This window comes from Hippopotamus amphibius, chromosome 2 (assembly GCF_030028045.1).
Source record: "Hippopotamus amphibius kiboko isolate mHipAmp2 chromosome 2, mHipAmp2.hap2, whole genome shotgun sequence".
NCBI lineage: Eukaryota > Metazoa > Chordata > Mammalia > Artiodactyla > Hippopotamidae > Hippopotamus > Hippopotamus amphibius.
Window position 1 is genome coordinate 118649300 of NC_080187.1, and position 11857 is coordinate 118661156.

At 37.8% G+C, this 11857-nt stretch overlaps 1 pseudogene; it reads left to right on the top strand.

The window, feature by feature from the left end:
• Positions 1-11254, top strand: part of LOC130844466 (elongation factor 1-alpha 1-like) — an 80784-nt pseudogene extending 69530 nt beyond the window's left edge.
• Positions 11255-11857: the final 603 nt, after the last annotated feature.

Consider the following 11857-nt stretch of genomic DNA (forward strand, 5'->3'; position numbering starts at 1 on the left):
CCTCCAGCTGTTTGTTCTTCTTTATCAAGATTGTTTTGACTATTCTGTGTCTTCTGTGTTTTTTATTTTAGAACTATCTATTGCAGTTCTGTGAAAAATGTCTTTGGTATTTTGAAAGAGATTGCACTGAATCTGCAGATTGCCTTGGGTAGTATGGTCATTTTTAACAACATTAATTCTTCCAGTTCATGAACACAGTGTATCTTTCCACACAAAAGAGCTGAATAGCCAAAACAATCCTGATAAAGAAGAGCAAAGTTGGAGGTATCATGGTCCCTGATTTCAAACTATACTAAAAAGCTACCATCATCAAAACAGTATAGTAAAGGATGATCTTTTCAATAAATTGTTCCAGGTCAATTGAATATCCATATGAGAAAATAATGTGACTTGACACTTACCTCATACCATACATAAAAATTAATTCCATATGAATTGCATACCTAAATGTGAAGAAAAAACAATTAGCCTTCTAGAAGAAACATGAGAACCATTTCATGACCCATGCAAAAAAAGATGGAAAAAGCATGTGTTGGCATGAATGTGGAGCAACAGCAAATCTCATACATTCTTGATGTTAGCATAAACTGGTCCAACCACTTTGTTTCGAATACTGTTTGGCAGAGTCTACTAAAGCCAAACACATGCATATCCTATGACCCAGCAATTCTACTCCTACATATATATCTGTGAGAAATGTGTAGATATACTCACCAAAAAACACATGCTAGAATATTCATAGCGCTAATCATAATAGTCCCAAGCTGGAAACTAAATACCTGTTAAAAGTGGTGTGGCGGAGCATGGAGGACTGGAGAGAAAAGATGGCGGCGAAGTAGAGAGACGTGGAGTGCATCCCTCTCCACAGATGCATTGGGAATGCACAGAAGGACGCAGTAATAACCACAGAGAACCAGCTGAACACCAGCAGACGGCCTCAGACACCAGAAAGGACCGAGGGGAGCCCGACACAGCCGGTAGGGAGGCATCTACGAAGGCTCAAAGAGGGTGAAGCGGCGGAGCTGTGGCAGATGGGAGGGAGTGAGAAACATACGGAGGGTCCGCAGCACAGCTCAGCGTTCCCAGACCGAGACATCGATCCGTGGCTGAACGGAGGGTCCGGGAGCGGGAGTGTGGGAACCAGAGAGCTGGTTCAGGGTGAGAAACATTTTTGCCGGTAGGGTGACGGACCGAGAGGACAGGAGGGAGGAGGTCCGCGGAGAGGAGTGCCCGTCCCAGAGAGCTGCCCGGCCATGATGGCGGCTGGAGGCTGCAGGCTCACAGGCAGGGGGGGGAGGAGCCGCACGCATAGCCTCTCTCTCTCTTTCGGTGCCTCTGCAACAGGCAGTGGAGAGATGCTCTGTGGGCCAACTAAGGCGCTCAGGGATAACAAGCACCCTTAGGCACTCGGGTGGGGCTAGATTAAAACCCCTTGCAACGCCAGCAGCAAGGAGGCTGCCGAGAGAAAACAACAACAACAACAACAACAGCAACAACAACAAAAAACCCCGAGAGAGGCCCAACTCTAAGACTTTCTGTTTATGCCTGAGCCACTAGTGTCCCTCTACAACAGGCACCTCCAAGCCTGACTGAAACAACAGTGCGCCACTGCTCACTCACTCCCAGGAGAAGGAGCCACTATTGTACCCTCTCCCTCCCCACACACTGACGCTTACAGACAAACAATAAAGGAACCTCTGCTGGTCACAGAATAATGCAAAAAAGTGGTGTGGCTAAATAAGATGAGACACAATAAAATACTGTGCAACAATGAGAATCAATTACCTATAACTATATGTAGTATGGATGAATCTGACAAATACAATATAAAGGAAAATAAAACTATAGTTGACCCATGAACAACATGGGGGTTAACCCATGTATAACTTATAGGTGACCCTCTATATCCATGGTTCCTCTGCATCTGCAGATTCAACCAACCACGGACTGTGTAGTACTATACTATTTACTATTGGAAAATATCTGCATATAAGTTAACCCATAGTTCAAATCAGTGTTGTTCAAGGGTCAACTGTATAATACACCATATAACATACTATATGATTTCATGCATGCAAAGTACAAAAAAAAAAAAAAAAAGCAACACTAATCTATGTTCTCAGATGTCAGGATAGTGATTACCCTGAAAGGTTCAAGACTATAATGAAGCTGAGAGGGCTTTGGGGGTCCCGGCATTGTTCTCTTTCTTGATTGGAATCCTGATTTCATGAGTATGACCAGATCTTGGTATTTCTTTAGGTTTTATGCATGCAATATTGCACTTTTCTGTATGTACACTAGTTGTCAATAGAAAGTTAAAAAAAATGTTTTCACAGCATGGATGTGTCATAATTTATTCAAACATTTGTGTATTTATTGGTCATTCAATTTGTTTCAGCTTTTTTCATCTATAAATAATGTTAAATAAACATCTCCATATGTTTTATACATATTGGTCTCCTTTTAAAAAATAAATCCTTCATATATTCAGTGGTTGAAGTCTCCACATTAATATATATTGTGATATTTCTTTCAAAAAAAGCTGTAAAAACTCAGATTTTCATTTTCACTAGCAATGTTTATATTTTTCCTCTTATATTCTTATTAGAATTTTTTGTGTCTTTTTTTCAGTTTGTATATTGAGTTCTTATCTTCACTTACAATTGATTGTCATTTTGCTTTCCTATATGTTGCAAATACTTTTCCTAATATAGCTACTCTACATTGAATTTGTTTATAGTTAGACTTCTGATAAAATTTATGGTGATTTAAAATATGTCCACAAATACTCCAGTACGATTCCCTTGAAGAGATGGAGTTTAATTCCTCTATCCTTCAGCATGGACTGGACTTTAATGACTTCCTTTTAATGAATAGAATGTGGCAAAGTGACAGTGTATGACTTCTGATACTAGGTTATGAAAGGCATTGCACCCTTCTCTTCCTCTCTTTAATCCTTCACACTGGAGGAAGTCAGCTATCATGTGGTAAGGAAACTCAAGCAGCCCTGTGAAGAGGTCCACATGGTAAGGAGCTGAGGCCCCCAGCCAACAAGCTTGTGTGTCAACTTTCATGGAAGTGGATTTTCTGACCCCAGTCAAGCCATGTGACTATAGTCCTGGCCAATGGCTTGACCTCAAGGCCACCCAGCTAAGACACTCCCAAAACCTGGCCTTCAGAAGATATGTGAGATAAATACTTGCCTACTTAAACTTTTGAATGTTGTGGTAAATATTTTTATAACAGGTAAGTAATACACATTTTAAAAATTTTCATTGTTAAACACAATATGTGCAAAGAGGTAAACAAAACATAGATGTACAATTTAACAAATTATTATAAAGCAAGCATTGATGTAATTACTACCCAGTTTAAGAAATAAAAAGTTACAGATCCCCGAAAAGCACATGAATGTTCTTTCATGATTAAAACCCTCTTGTTCCAGTTTATGTGCAATCACAATCTTGATCTTCATGATGATCATCTCTCTGCTTAGCTTTATGATTTTGTCTCCTATGTTTACATCTCTAAACAATACATTTTAGTTTTGCTTATTTCTGAGCTGCATATAAATGGAATCTATGCCCTAACACCATACACAAAAATAAACTCAAAATGGATTAAAGACCTAAATGTAAGACCTAAATGTAAGAGTTTATAAAACCTCTTAGAGGAAAACATAGGAAGAACACTCAGCAAGATCTTTCCACCTCCTAGAGTAATGGAAATAAAAATAAAAATAAACAAGTGGGACCTAATGAAACTTAAAAGCTTTTACACAGCAAAGGAAACTACAAACAAGATGAAAAGACAATCCTCAGAATGGGAGAAAATATTTGCAAACAAATCAACAGGCAAAGGATTAATCTCCAGAATACATAAACAGTTCATTCAGCTCAATATCAAAGAAACAAACAACCCAACCAAAAGATGGGCTAAAGACCTAAATAGGCATTTCTCCAAAGAAGACATACAGGTAGCCAAGAGGCACATGAAAAGCAGCTCAACATCACTAATTATTAGAGAAATGCAAATCAAACTACAGTGAGGTATCACCTGACACCAGTTAGAATGGGCATCATCAGAAAATCTACAAACCATAAATGCTGGAGAGCATGTGGAGAAAAGGGAACCCTCTTGCAATGTTGGTGGAAATGTAAATTGATACAGCCACTATGGAGAACAGTATGGAGGTTCCTTAAAAAACTAAAAATGGAATTACCATATGACCCAACAATCCCATTACTGGCATTAAATCCCAGAGAAAACCATAATTCAAAAAGATACATGCACTAAATGTTCATTGCAGCACTATTTACAATAGCCAGGTCATGGAAGCAACCTAAATGTCCATCAACAGATGAATGGATAAAGAAAATGTGGTACATATATATAATGGAATATTACTCAGCCATAAAAATGAATGAAATTGGGACATTTGTAGAGACATGGATGGACATAGAGACTGTCATACAGACTGAAGTAAGTCAGAAAGAGAAAAACAAATATATATTAACGCATATATGCAGAATCTAGAAAAATGGTACAGATCAACTGGTTTGCAAGGCAGAAATAGAGACACAGATGTAGAGAGCCAACATATGGACAGCAAGGGGGGAAAGCAGGGGGGTGGGTTGGGGCAGGATGAATTGGGGGATTGGGATTGCCATATATACATTACTAATAAGAAAAAAAATATCAAATTGTACACTTTAAATATATGCAGCTTATTGTATGTCAACTATATCTCAATAAATACAATTTTATAAATAAATACTCTATGTCAACTATATCTCAGAAAATGGAATCTCTGGAATCATAGATTTACTTTTTTATGTCTTGCTTCTTCTATTCAACCTTTTGTAACATTCATCAGTGTTGTTACACGTAACTGTAGTTTATTTGCATTGCTGTAGAACATTTCTGCTGTATGACTCTACTGCAGTATATTTATCCATTCTACTACTATGAATACTTGGGGTGTTTTCTAATTTGGGACTACTCTGCTTTCTTTCATGACCAATCTTGTTCATATTGTCATGGTTCTCACGTGCAAGAGCTTCTCAAAGTTATATATTCCTGGGAGTAATGATATGGATATCACCACTTTACCATTTAATAACAACTTGTTTTCCAAAGGGATGGATTAATATGCACTGCCTCCAATGCTGAATGAGTTCTTGTTGTGACATATCCTCAACAACACTCATAACTCTAAAGGTTTTGAATGTTTGCCAATCTGAGGGGATAGAGTGGTATCTCCCCATGGTTTAATATGGACTTCCTTGAATAATAATGATTTTAAGTAAATTTTCATATCATTTTGGCTATTTTTATTTCTTCTATTATGAAGTACCACCTATTTTCTATTCGTTGCCTGCCTTCTTATTGAATCAGAGATTTAAAATTGTATGTTTAAATTTAGAATATATATATGTATATACATTTTAATCTTTTGTTGTTTATATCCTTAGAAAATATTTTCTGACACTCCTTACTTTATCTTTTCAATTTTTAAAGCGTTTTAATGTACAGAACTTTTATATTTTAATGTAAATTATAAATCTGTTCTTTATGGGTAGTTATTTTATTACTGATTTAAGCAATCATACCACAAAGTGAAAAACATAAAATAAAATTATATTACTCTATATGTTCCCTCTTCTAAATGTTTTATAGTTTACTTCACACATGTCATGGAATTAATTCTTGCCTATGGTTTGAGGAAGGAATACAGTTTTTCTTCTATAAGGATACCTGATTATCCTTGCACTATTTATTTAAAAAGTTGTCCTTTCCTTGAAATTTTTTAATCTAGTTAAAGGTTTGTAAATTTTATCTTTAAAAATCACCTCTTAGTTTTATTAATTTTTTGTATTATTTTCTTGCTCTCTATTTCATTTATCTTTGCTCCAACCTCTGTTATTTCCTTCCTTCTGCTAACTTTGGGCTGGTTTGTTCTTTTTCCAGGTCCTTGAGGTGTAAAGTTGGGTTGTTTGAGCTATTTCTTTTTTCTTAATGTAAGTGTAAACCATAACCTCATAAATCTCACTCTTAGAACTACTTATGCTGTATCCCACAAGTTTTGGTATGCTGTTTCCATTCTCATTTGTTTCAAGATACATTTTCATGCTCCTTTTGACTTTGTCTTTGATCCACTGGTTGTTCATTATTATGTTTTTTCATTTCCACATATTTGTGATTTTCTAGTTCCCTGGACAACCAGGGAAGTCCTGCATAAGCTTTGATTTTCTTCTCTTTAGCTTATGTATATCTCTGCAGGTATTTGCTTTGTGATTATCATGAAGGCCTACATAAAACATCTTATAGATGTAACAATATACTTTCAGCTGGTAACAACTTAAGTTCAAGCACATAGAAAAACTCTACCTTTTATTTCCCCTCTTTTGTTTTTGATGTCACAATTTACCCATTTTTATATTGTGTATTCATTAACAAATTGTTGTAGTTATAGTTATTTTTATTTATTTTAAAAAAATATTTATTTATTTGGCTGCACCAGGTCTCAGTTGCAGCATGTGGGATCTTTTTTTTAGTTGCAATATGCGGGATATTTGTTGCAATGTGCAGGATCTTTAGTTACGGCATGTGAACTCTTAGTTGCGGCATGCATGCAGCATCTCGTTCCCCGACCAGGGATCGCACCCAGGCCCTCTGCACTGGGAGCATGGAGTCTTACCCACTGCACCACCAGGGAAGTCCCTCTAGTTACTTTTAATATTCTTATCCTTTAACCATTATACTAGATTTAAGTGGTTGTTAACACATTACCATAATACAGTATTAGAGTATTCTGTATTTGACTATACTCTTATTTTTACCAGCGTGTTCATATATTCATATGTTTTCTTATTATTCACTAACATCCTTTCATTTCAGCTTGAAGAACTCCTTTTAGTATTTCTTGTAAGGCAGGTCTAGTGGTGATGAACTCACTTAGCTCTTGTTTGGGAACATCTTTATCCTTCATATCTGAAGGATAATTTTGCTGTATAAAGTAGTGTTGATTGGTAGGTTTTTTTCTTTCAATGCTTTGAATATACTGTCCTACTCTTTACTGGCCTGTAGGTTTCTGAAAAATCTGCTAGTAGCTTTATAGGAGTTCCTTTGTAGGTGATACACTTCTTTTCTCTTTCTTCTGTTAAAATTCTCTTTGTCTTTGATTTTTGACAGTTTTATTATAATGTGTTTGGAGACCTTTTCGAGTTGAATTTGTTTGGGGACCTATGATATTCATGGACTTGAATGGCCAAATCTCTTCCCAAGATTTGGGAAGTTCTCAGCCATTATATTTTTAAATAAGCATTCTGACCCTTTCTCCTTCTTTTCTCCTTCTGGGATTCCAGTAATGCTCAGATGCTTCTCCTGATGGTATCCTAGAATTCATGTGTGCTTTCTTCACTCTTTTTTATCTTTTACTTTTACTTGTTCTCCTCTGATTGAATAATTTCAAAGATCCTGTCTTCTCCTTCACAAATCAGATTCTTTCTTCTGCTTGATCTATTTTGTTGTCAGTGTTCTCAATTTCATGTTTCATTTCATTTATTGTATTCTTTAGCCCCAGAATTTTAAAAAAAATTGATTTCTAGCTCCTTGTTAAACTTCTCGTTTTGTTCATGTTGTTTTCTTGATTTCACTGAATTGTCTTTCTGTGTTTTCTTGTAGCTCATAGAGCTTCCTGAAAACAGCTATTTAAAATTATTTATAAGGTAAGTTACAGATCTCCACATTTTTAGAGTCAGTCACTGGAAGATTATTTTGATCCTTTGTTGATATCATGTTTCTTTGATTTTTCATGTTCCTTGAAGTCTTGTATTACTGTCTTCACATTTAAAGTAGCAGCCATGCCTCCAGTCTTTATTGTTTGACTTTGGAAGATAAATAACTTCCATCAGCCCTGCTAGTGTACTGAGGTTTTCTCAGACCTTCTAGGATATAGCTGCTCTGCACTTCTTGCTCCCTCATTGTGGCAGAATTCTCAACTTGGGTGACTTCCTTTGATCCTGCAACACACCAGGCTGGGTGTTGATGGCTTCTCTTTTGTTTCCCAAAAGCAGTGCTAAAGCTCTAATTTGTGATCTCTCCCTTGCCCACAGATTTGGGCTGGCTTTCTGCACATGCTTACCAGCTGCCTGTCAAAGTTTGCTTGTTGCCATTGGAAGCTCACACAGGGAGCAAGCCACAGGGTATGGGTGAGATGCATGGTGTGCTGGGGATACTTGTGGGCCAGTCTGGGGGATCCATGGGCAAGGCATTCTCAGTGGCTCAGGGCAGGTTTCTTGCTGGAGTTCACAATGCAGTTAATAGGATCTACATCCCTTTACTGCCCACTGAAAGTCCAGTTTTCCTCTACTAGCCCCCAAGTTATGTAGCTCACTATTCAGTACCCTGAATGGGGCCAGAGAGAAATGGACCTCTTTAGCAGCATCCTGCATAGCTGGAGAAGCCAGGTGCTCACTCATATGCTCCCACTTTCCCCATAGAAGAAATCATGGGCTGAGAAAATCTGTCTCGAAACTGAGCTGTGCTGTCTTGGGAGAAGGTTTATGTGAGTAAAATCAATTGGTTCCTCTTACTCTCTCCGATGCACCCAGTCTCAGATTTCTCTTGCTCCAATGGTGTGCTACAACTTCTCCATTGGACTCCTGGACCTCTGCAAGGTCATTAGGGTTCTCCAAGGCCTTCTGTATTATGGCCAAGATGGAGCTGGAGCCAGTTTATGGGCCACTGCAAGATCCATAGGTGGTTCTGAGTTCTGTACTCCTGTTACCTGAGACCACAGTGAGCAAGACTCCTCTCAGGTCCTTTGCACATGGTGCTGGATCCCACAGCAACAACAAGGGTACTTTCATCCATGAATGGATGTCAAGTTTTTGTTGTGGGAGGGGGTATGTGTAAGAGATATCTTATTCAGCCATTGTGCTGACATCACTCCGGTCTTAGCTCTTTGTATTGGCATATAAATTTTAGAATCAGATTGTCAAGTTCCAGAGAAAAAGTATGTTGAGATTTTGTTGGGATTACATTAAATATAGTTATTTATCTTCACCATTGAGCCTTTCGATCAAAAACAAAACAAATTCTGTATTTACTTAGGTCTTCTTTAATAGATCTAAGTAAAGATTTATAATTTTACCTGAAAAGATTGTACACACTTTGGTACACTTATTTCCAGGTACTTTTAACTTTGTTATTCCATTATAATTAATATCTATTTTATTTTATAAATTGCTGGTATGTAGAAACACAGACTTTTATCTTTTCATTTTTTTATCCAGCAAAGTTGCTAAAATATCTTATCAATGTTGTAGTTTATTGTAAGCTCATTTTGAATTTAGTACATACATTGTCATCTTATTTCCAGAAAGGATATACTGTTCTCTCATTTGTCCAATCACTATGCATTTATTTTTATTTACCTTATTGCTCAGGCTCAGTTTTCCAATAAAAATGTTAAACAACAGAAGTAATAGTGGATTGTTTTGTTCCTGGTTGCAAAGGGGAAGATTTCAATGTTGCATCAGTAAGGATGCTTTGTGGTAGCTTTTTTTATAGGAACATTTATGAAATTAACAGTTACCTTTTATTTCTTGTTTGCTAAGACTTTCTATCAACATAAATGGATATGAATTCTAGTAAGTCATTTTTCTGGATCCTTTGAGGTCATATGATTTTTATCCTTTTATCCATTAAAGTGGTGACTTACATTGATAGATTTTCTAATCTTATACCAACCTTATATTCTTAGGATAAATTTGTCTTGACTATGATATATTGTCTATTTTTAAACTATATTATTGGACTTTCACAATAATTTTGCACCGGTGTCATGAAAACCACTGATAAACCTAAACTAAAATGGGAATGAGAAAGACATACCAACATCATCATCATTGGGCACATAGATTTGGGCAAGTCTACTGCTACTGGCCATCTGATCTACAAATGTGGGATTGACAAAAGAACTATCAGAAAATTTGAGAAGGAGGCTGCTGAGATAGAGAAGTGCTCCTTCACGTATTCCTGGGACTTGGATAAACTGAAAGCTGAATGTGAGCATGGTGTTACTATTGATATTTCCCTGTGGAAATTTGAGACCAGCAAGTGTTACGTGACCACCACTGACGTCCCAGAACACAGAGACTTTATGAAAAGCATGATTACAGGCACATCTCAGGCTGAGTGTGCTGTCCTGATAGTTGCTGCTGGTGATGGTGAAGTTGAAGCAAGTATCTCCAAGAATGGGCAGACCCATGAGCATGCACTTCTGGCTTACACACTGAGTGAGAAACAATTAATTGTTGGTGTTAACAAAATGGGCTTCCACTGAGCCACCCTACAACCAGAAGAGATATGAGGAAATCATTAAAGATGTCAGCACCTACATAAAGAAAACTGGCTACAATCCTGATACAGCAGCATTTGTCCTAATTTCTGGTTGGAATGGTGACAGGATGCTGGAGACAAATGCTAACATGCCTTAGTTCAAAGGATAGACACTCACATGTAAAGATGGCAATACCAGTGGAACCACACTACTTAAAGCTCTGGATTGCACTGTCACCAACTCGTCCAACAGACAAGCCCTTGCTTCTGCCCCTCCAGGATGTCTACAAAATTGGTGGTATTGATACCGTTCCTGCAGGCTGAGTGGAGACTGGTGTTCTCAAATCTGGCAACGGTGGTCACCTTTGCTCCAATCAAAATAACAACTAAAGTCAAGTCTGTTGAAATGCACCATGAAGATTTGAGTGAAGCTCTTCCCGGGGACAGTGTGGATTTCAATGCCAAGGAGATGTGTGTTAAAGATGTTCATCATGGTGGTGCGGCTGATGACACCAAAAATGACCCGCCAATGAAGGCAGCTCAGGTGATTATCCTAAACCATCCAGGTCAAATCAGTGCTGGATATGCATCTGTGCTGGCTTGCCACACAGCTCACATTGCTTGCAGGTTTGCCAAGCTGAAGGAGAAGATAGATCATTGATCTGGAGAAAAGTTGGAAGATAGCCCCAAATTCTTGAAATGTGGTGACGCTGTCATTGTTGATATGGTTCCTGGCAAGCCCATGTGTGTTGAGAGCTTCTCTGACTATTCCCCGCCCCCAGGCTGTTTTGTTGTTTGTAACATGAGACAGACGATTGCTGTGTGTGTCATCAAAGAAGCGGACAAGAAGGCAGCTGGAGCTGGCAAGGTCACCAGTTGTGCCCAGAAAGGTCAGAAGGCTAAATGAATATTACCCTCAATACTGCTACTTCAGTCTTAATCAGAGGTGAAAGAATGGTCCCAGAACTGTTTGTCTCAATTGGCCATTTAAGTTTAATAGTAAAAGACTGGTTAATGATAACAATGCATTGTAAAGCCTTCAGAAGGAAAAGAGAATGTTTTGTGGACCATTTGTTTTCAACCCATAAGGTTCCCTCATGCCACCATGTATTTGATCCCCTCTCCTTGCCCTCAGACTCAAGAAACCACTGGTTTCATTTCTGTTCCTATAGTTTTGTGTTTTCAATAATGTCCTATACGTGGGATCATAGATATGTAGCCTTTGTGACTGGCTTCTTTCACTTAGCATAATACTTAATACTTTTAAGATTCATTCATGCTTGCGTGTATCAGAATTTTGTTCCTTTTTATTGTTCAGTAGTATTCCACTGTGTAGATGAACCACAATTTGTTTATCCACTCCCCAGTTGATACACATTTGGGTTGTTCCTAGTCTCTATTATCAGTAAAGTTTCTATAAACATCCTTGCTCAAGCCTTTGGGTGGATATGGTGGTCACCCTGCAAAGGTATATTTGCCAAGTTTGCTTTGGATGTCGAGACTGATAATG